Source organism: Nothobranchius furzeri, chromosome 5, assembly GCF_043380555.1.
Source record: "Nothobranchius furzeri strain GRZ-AD chromosome 5, NfurGRZ-RIMD1, whole genome shotgun sequence".
NCBI classification, from domain to species: domain Eukaryota; kingdom Metazoa; phylum Chordata; class Actinopteri; order Cyprinodontiformes; family Nothobranchiidae; genus Nothobranchius; species Nothobranchius furzeri.
Window position 1 is genome coordinate 53,592,101 of NC_091745.1, and position 8,352 is coordinate 53,600,452.

General features: G+C 48.7%; 1 long non-coding RNA gene across 1 annotated transcript; it reads left to right on the forward strand.

Moving 5' to 3' along the window:
- The first annotated feature begins 1,221 nt into the window (after positions 1-1,221).
- On the forward strand, positions 1,222-1,793 carry LOC139070120 (uncharacterized). Its single transcript, XR_011520762.1, has 2 exons — positions 1,222-1,626; positions 1,693-1,793. It is a non-coding gene; the product is annotated as an uncharacterized lncRNA (long non-coding RNA).
- The last annotated feature ends 6,559 nt before the right edge of the window (positions 1,794-8,352 follow it).

Sequence of the window (8,352 nt, forward strand, 5' to 3'; positions counted from 1 at the left end):
TACCTGTATGCTGTTCGGGTGCTTTTAGCAAGAGAAATGTAGTAAAGCAAATCCAAAATCAACTCAAAGAGTAGTGGTGTTTCTGCAATCCCGCTCAGAGAGCTCCACAGGTGAACAGCACAACTTAAACCTATCGCGGTGCGTCTCGGCCCCCTTGGAAGACGGGAGCTTGTGGTGCCTGCGTATTGCAGCTCGTTGCCAGCCCTGCTAGGCTTCCTCTGCAAGGATGAAGCGGCAGATTCACGGATTTCTGATCGCAGGACTGCCGTTGTTAAAAGGAGAGGCATGTTACCGAAACTTGGCAAACCTCTCTGCAGCGATGACCTTGTAAATCTTTGACCGCAGTGGAGCAGCAAAGCTTCAAAGCCTCTGCTAGCTAGCTTCAGTCAGCTTACGAGTTTTTGTACACAGTCAGCCAGCCAGCCCCATCAACACATTATATTTAAACCCATCCATGATCCTCTGGAGGTTTCTTCCTGTTAAAAGGGAGTTTTCCTCTCCACTGGCCCTGAATGCTTGCTTAGCATGAGGATTGCTGTAAAGACACTGACACTAGTCAGTGACTTGATGCAATTTGTTGGGTTCCTTATATAGGAAACTTTTTTCTGATTGGCTTAATGAACTGACCTGTATTGGGATGTTTGCTGTGTAAAGTTCCTTGAGACGACTCTTGTCGTGATTTGGTGCTATATATATAAACTTGAATTGAATTGAATTGAATCTTTGACCAAGCAGTGTTATGTTAAATGCACAGCATTTCTCCCATTCAAACAGCAAAATAAAATAAATGTAATTATATGACAACAAAGAAGCAGAAACTGCTTGGATGATCAAGTGTAGTCAACACCACAGCTCACCCAATTAGTCCAAATAATTCCATGATTAACATCCAAACACGGACACACGAAGGACACATATAAAGTACAGTGTTAAAATGGCCGAACATCTGTTAATGAGAGGCTGAGGCCTTCACCGGAGCTAGCCGCTAGCAGTGGCTCTGACTCTCATCAATTATTAAGAATTTCAAGCATTTAATTACACTTAATTACACTTAAATCAAACTTATCATGAATCTAAACAAGATCTATTAAACCTAAAACGTTTGTTTGAACCAGGCTGTAAACATGTTTATTTCTGCTGTGAACTTGACATTTTTAACATGGGAGTCAATGGGAACTTGCTTTTGGAGCCTGCCCCTATAGCGGATGTGTCACGGTCTGGGTTTTTTTTCACACACTAATTGGTGTAGAGTCTCATCTCTCCTCTGCAGGTGGGCGTGCCTGGAAGTGGGGAGGCTGCAGGTAATCTGCTGATTAGCTGGCCAGGGATATTTAAGCTCCTGAGAGACGCCTTCACTTCGCTGGATGATTAACTCAACTTGGATATCACCTATCAGTTCACCTCGTTTGCTGCTACCAACCTGGTTTCTTCACTGTCCACTCGTCTCTCAGCGTCCTCCTCTGGTCTTCCCACTCCAGGCTGCCCACCCTCCCTCCTGGATCACCATTACCCTTCATGCTCAGCTCCCTCCTCATTTGGACTCCAAGCTCATCAGCCTCCAGTAAGCCTCCTGCCCTCCCCAGACCGGTCACTCCTCCCTCTCTCACGAGGTCTCACCTCCAACCTGTAAGTTCCATCAGATCCAACATTCAGATTTCCGAGTGCCAGACCTAACTCTCCCTGTTCCTCCAGGATTCTCCACACCCGAACCTCGCTTCTCTGCCGAATACTGCTAGACTTCCTAGCAGCTCCTTCTGTTCTCCTTTTCTAATAAATTATTGTTTGCGATCTTCTTTGACTCTGTGGACTGATTCTGTATGTCGTGGGTTAGGCATCTACCACACAACATGACCGAATCATCCAGCCAGAATCCTAACCTCAGTACCGAATCAGTTCCACCTGTTATCACCGAAACCTTATCACAACACAGTTTAGCCCTTCATTCCCTCACCAAACAACTGTCAGACGCTAACCAGACTCTGTTTCAGTTGGGTGCGATGGTTAAACAATTAAGTGAACAGCTCACCAATCCGGAACCCTCTGCTCCTCCAGCTCCGAGTCCGCCCGGACCCGTTACCTCGGCACCATCCATCCCGCCCAACTTCCGGGTTGCCTTGTCTCCTCCCCCCGAGACGTTCGACGGGGATCGAAACGTTTGTAGAGGTTTCCTCCTCCAGTGTAACTTGGCTTTCCAACGCTCCCCGGAGTCTTTTGCAACCGACGCAGCCAAGATTTCCTACATTGTCGGATTACTGCGCGGCAAGGCCCTCAGGTGGGCAGAAGCCAAGAGCCGCTCTCCGAACTTCCTTGCGGGCCCATTTACTGAGTTTTTATCCGAGTTTAACTTGACATTTGACAAATCCGAGCCCGCCTCAGAGCTAGCAAAACGGCTCTGGAACCTCCGCCAAGGCAAGCAATCAGTGGCTGACTTCGCCATCGAGTTTAGGACCCTGGCATCGGCTTCCACTCTCGACGAGGATTCATTAAAAGGGGCGTTTTCACAAGCCTTAAACGAGCGCCTCCAAGACCAGCTGGCTTTCTGCCAGGAACCCACAAACCTGGAGGACTTGATAATGCTCTGCAACCGGATCGAGAGGAGACTGAATGACCGTCATAAAGGTAACAATTCGTTTTTTCATCTTCAGACCCATACTCAGTCCAGGGCGGCCCAACCAGCACCATCCTCTCTCCCCAGCGAACCCATGCAGTTGGGCCGGGCTAGACTAAGCCAGGAGGAACGAGATAAAAGAATGAGATCTGGTCTTTGTTTGTACTGTGGCCTAGCTGGCCATTTCGTGTCTGACTGTCCCAAGACTTTAAACTCCAGAGCCCACCAGTAGAACCTAGGATACTGGTGGACGGTTCATCTGCACTCATGAAGTCTCGGTGTGCTTTAGACTGTTCTTTAACCTTCAGTAAACCTCAATATCCACCCGAGCCCTGATTGACTCTGGATGTGAACAGAACCTATTAGACCAACTACTAGTTGATCGGCTCGGCATAACCACTATTCCACTCGAGGCCCCAACGAGGGTTGTTTCTTTAGATGGCAGCTTCCTAACCTCTATAACCCATAAAACTGTTCCGGTTAACCTCTCGATCTCTGGCAATCATCATGAATCACTGACCTTTTTTGTTTTTCCATGTCACCAGTCAGAAATCGTCTTGGGGCATCCCTGGTTAAGTCTCCACAATCCCCGCATCAACTGGGTGTCTAACAGGGTGGAGGAATGGAGCAACCAATGTCACGTTTCCTGTCTGGGCACAGCTCGAATCCGCTCTGAGTGCAGAACCCCTGAACAACCACCTCCCGATCTCACTGGTGTCCCCAAGGAATATTTCGACCTACTGCAGGTATTTTCAAAGGATAAAGCTTCCTCCTTACCCCCCCATAGGCCTTTTGATTGTGCTATAGACTTGTTTCCTGGAGCTCATCTTCCATCTAGCCGTCTCTACAACATCTCAAGACCAGAACGTGAGTGTATGGAAAAATACATCTCAGAATCACTCTCAGCTGGCATAATCTGACCGTCTACATCCCCTCTGGGAGCGGGGTTCTTCTTTGTTACAAAGAAGGATGGCACTCTCCGACCATGTATCGACTATCGAGGACTCAACCAGATAACAGTAAGAAACAAATATCCATTACCTTTGTTATCGTCAACCTTTGAGCCTGTACAAGATGCCTCCATCTTCACCAAACTCGACCTGAGGAACGCATACCACCTCGTCCGAATAAAGGAGGGTGATGAATGGAAGACGGCATTTAAGACACCAGTGGGACATTTCGAGTATTTGGTAATGCCGTTTGGGCTCACCAATGCCCGAGCTGTTTTTCAGTCTTTGGTGAACTCGGTTTTGGCTGATTTTGTGAACAAGTTTGTTACTGTGTATCTTGATGATATCTTGATTTTTTCGAGGACACCTGAAGAGCATTCCAAACATGTCCGTGCTGTTCTCCACCGCCTTTTGGAAAATCGCCTCTACGTGAAAGCGGAGAAGTGTGAATTCCATGTCCCGAGTGTGAAGTTCCTGGGTTTTGTTCTGGAGAGTGGGAGACTGGGACCAGATCCTGAGAAGGTCCAAGCAGTACAGAGCTGGCCAACACCCACAACACGTAAGGAGCTGCAAAGATTTCTGGGTTTTGCAAATTTCTACAGATGTTTCATTAAGGGCTACAGCCAGATTGCCAGTCCGCTGACTCAGTTAACCTCCATCAAGAGACCTTTTGTTTGGGATTCCACAGCCGAGAGTGCCTTCTCTGCCCTCAAAGACAAGTTTACTCAAGCACCGGTTCTTACCCGACCAGATCCCTCTCGGCAATTCACACTCGAGGTGGATGCATCGGATACAGGTGTGGGTGCCGTCCTATCCCAGGTCTCTCCCTCAGACCACCGTCTCCACCCCTGTGCTTTTTTTTCCCGGCGCCTCTCCCCAGCCGAGAGAAACTATGATGTGGGGGACCTGGAGCTCCTGGCCATGAAACTCGCCCTGGAGGAGTGGAGGCACTGGTTGGAGGGAGCTGAGCACCCCATCATCATATGGACAGACCACAAAAACCTAGCCTATTTGAAGGAGGCAAAGAGGTTGAATCCCAGACAGTCTAGGTGGTCCTTGTTCTTTTCACGGTTCCATTTTGTCCTCTCTTACAGACCAGGCACTAAGAACATCAAACCGGATGCCCTATCCCGACAGTTTTCGGCTGACTCCAATCCAGAACCAGCATCCATTCTCCCTCCTGACTGTGTCATTGGGTCCGTAACCTGGGAGGTCCGAGACCAAGTACTTGAGGCCCTCAAGACCACTCCGGGCCCAAGCAAGGTACCCCCAAACACATTATTTGTTCCCCCTTCGGTCAGAAGCAAGGTAATCCACTGGGGGCATACAGCTAGGTTTTCTGTCCATCCTGGGGTTAGTCGTACGGTAGCATTGATCAGACGGACCTTTTGGTGGCCAACTATGTTTAAGGACACTAAGGAGTACATTGCCGCCTGCCAGACCTGTGCCCGCAATAAGACCAGTAATCAATCACCCTCTGGTTTACTCAACCCATTACACGTTCCGTCTAGACCATGGTCCCACATCGCCATGGATTTTGTAACTGGCCTGCCTCCTTCTCGTGGCTTCTCAGTAATCATGACAGTAGTAGACCGTTTTTCTAAGGCTTGCCATCTCATCCCCTTAAAGGCCCTCCCTTCAGCTGCAGAATCAGCTGCACTTTTGGTGAAACACGTTTTTAGGTTACATGGCATTCCGTTCGAAATACTCTCTGATCGAGGTCCCCAGTTCATTTCTCGAGTCTGGAAGGATTTTGCCGCCTGTCTCGGGGCCAAAGTCGCCCTCACCTCCGGATTTCATCCTCAATCTAATGGCCAGTGTGAGAGGATGAATCAGGAACTAGGTGCCATGCTCCGTTGTTTATGTTCCTCCAACCCCTCCCGCTGGAGTTTAGAACTACCCTGGATCGAATACGCCCATAACTCACATGTCTCCTCTTCTACCGGGTTGTCTCCTTTCGAGGTCTCCCTTGGTTTTCAGCCCTGCCTGTTCCCTTCTGAGTTTCCCTCCTCAGTCGTCTCCATTCCCCAGTTCCTCAGGAGTGCAAAACGTACCTGGTCAGCCACGCAGAAGGCCCTGCAAAGGACTGCTGACCGTAACCGGCGTTTAGCCGACCGTCACCGGAGGTCGGCTCCAGTCTATGTGCCTGGTCAGCGCGTCTGGCTGTCGACCCGGGATATTGCGTTGAAGGGCCACTGCAAGAAATTGTCCCCCAAGTTCATCGGCCCCTTCACCATCTCCTCAATCATCAATCCCTCGTCTGTCCGTTTGGAGCTTCCCCCTCATATGAAGGTACATCCGGTTTTTCATGTTTCCCTCCTGAAGCCTGTCTCCTCCAGTCCCCTTTGCCCTCCTCCTGCTCCTCCTCCTCCGGTTCGGTTGGCTGATGGGAGTCTCGGTTTTCGGGTCCGGCGCCTCCTGGACGTTAGGCGTCGTGGCCGAGGTCTCCAGTATCTGGTGGAATGGGAGGGCTATGGGCCCGAGCACAGGCAATGGGTCCCGGGGTCCTGGATTGACGACCCCTCCCTCATTAGGGATTTTGAGGCTGCCCGGTCTGCCTCCTCCTCCACCTCCTCCTCCTCTGCCAGGACGCCGGGTGGCGTCCCTTGAGGGGGGGGGGGGGTACTGTCACGGTCTGGGTTTTTTTTTCACACACTAATTGGTGTAGAGTCTCATCTCTCCTCTGCAGGTGGGCGTGCCTGGAAGTGGGGAGGCTGCAGGTAATCTGCTGATTAGCTGGCCAGGGATATTTAAGCTCCTGAGAGACGCCTTCACTTCGCTGGATGATTAACTCAACTTGGATATCACCTATCAGTTCACCTCGTTTGCTGCTACCAACCTGGTTTCTTCACTGTCCACTCGTCTCTCAGCGTCCTCCTCTGGTCTTCCCACTCCAGGCTGCCCACCCTCCCTCCTGGATCACCATTACCCTTCATGCTCAGCTCCCTCCTCATTTGGACTCCAAGCTCATCAGCCTCCAGTAAGCCTCCTGCCCTCCCCAGACCGGTCACTCCTCCCTCTCTCACGAGGTCTCACCTCCAACCTGTAAGTTCCATCAGATCCAACATTCAGATTTCCGAGTGCCAGACCTAACTCTCCCTGTTCCTCCAGGATTCTCCACACCCGAACCTCGCTTCTCTGCCGAATACTGCTAGACTTCCTAGCAGCTCCTTCTGTTCTCCTTTTCTAATAAATCATTGTTTGCGATCTTCTTTGACTCTGTGGACTGATTCTGTATGTCGTGGGTTAGGCATCTACCACACAACATGACAGGATGAGGATGGAACGGCAATTTTTAGCAATTCCTTGTTGGGAGCAGGTTTGGATTCGGGGGGGTGACCCCTTGGTTCACACTGAATTGGTATCGAGGACATCATTTTTGTGGCAGGTGTCAAGGTCACATGGGGCAAGAATGGAAAATTCAAATAAAACTGCAGCATTTATGTGACTGTGGTTCTGTCTATCATGTTAAATTGAATCCCAAAATATCTTAATTCCATCTCCATTTGACAGCAACTCACTCTCTTTTTATTTGCAACATGGCTGCCAACCCCTCCCAAGGTTGCCTCAGATTTCTCGTACTTTCTGACTTGCAGCAATTATTGAAGCTGTTGAGAAGGCCTCAAGGTGGGTTCTCAATGCACAATCACACAGAAAATACTTTAAGAAAGCATTTGTCATTAATGTAATGTGAACATGTTTAAACCTCAGGTGACAAGACAGTGGGGTCCTGTGGCTCGAATGAAGACAATGCAAAAATTTCAAAATACTTTAAAAAACTCTTGCAAGTATTGCCTTCAGTTTGTTTTCTGTGGTAGAATGTCAGTGAAGTTTTGACTTTAAACGAAGCAGACAAAGCATGAAACAAAGTTAGGATTTGAAAACCCAAGCCTCACATGGTTGTCATTGGTTGTTGGACTCATCTGCCTCAAGCTCTTGACAAAACGTGGTTCTTTGCTCCTGAAATGGCATTGTTCTTTTCGAAGTACAGCTATCATCCTTTTTATTGACTTCAATGTTCCATTCATCCATTATCTGTACCATGTCCAGGTTGTGGGGGGCTCGTGCCTATCTAGCAGTCTCCTGGCGTACAGGCAGGGTTTTCCTTGGACAGCTTACCGGTCCATCACAGTGTAACACAAACACACATAGGACAAACTACCAAGCACACACACACACACTCGCACCTAAGGATAATTTAGAGAGACCCATTAACCTGACAGTCATGTTTTTGGACTGTGGGAGGAAGCTGTATTACCTGAAGAGAACCCATGAATGCAAAGAAAGAACACACTAGTTCCTTGTAGGACCCCAGGTCGGGATGCAAAGCCAGGACTTTCTTGCTGCAAGGCAAGAATACTGACCACTGTGCCACTGTGCTGCTGATTAATTTATTTTACTTAATGTTTATTGTTTCTAATAATTTGATTTTGTAGACACAACAATATTTTCCTATCGGTTCCATCTACAACATCTCAGACCGATAAGTTCTAATGTCCAAAATGTTTCCACCAAGGCAAGAAATCATTCTTTTCTCCTAAAAACTTTCACAAAGTTTGCCTGTTTTATGCAGTTGAGGTTTCCATAGAATTTAGGCTGGAAAACAAAACCAAAGACTCAAATAATCCTGGCGTTTCTGTGACCTAGCAGCTCCCTCTCACAGCCCAGTTCGGATCTGGTTGGAGTGAGTGATAGCCATATTGTCCCATGTGTTCCTGTGTTGGACATGTGTTGGACATGTGATGGACGAGGTCCAGGTTTTATCTGGCCTACAAACCAATAGTTTCAAGGACA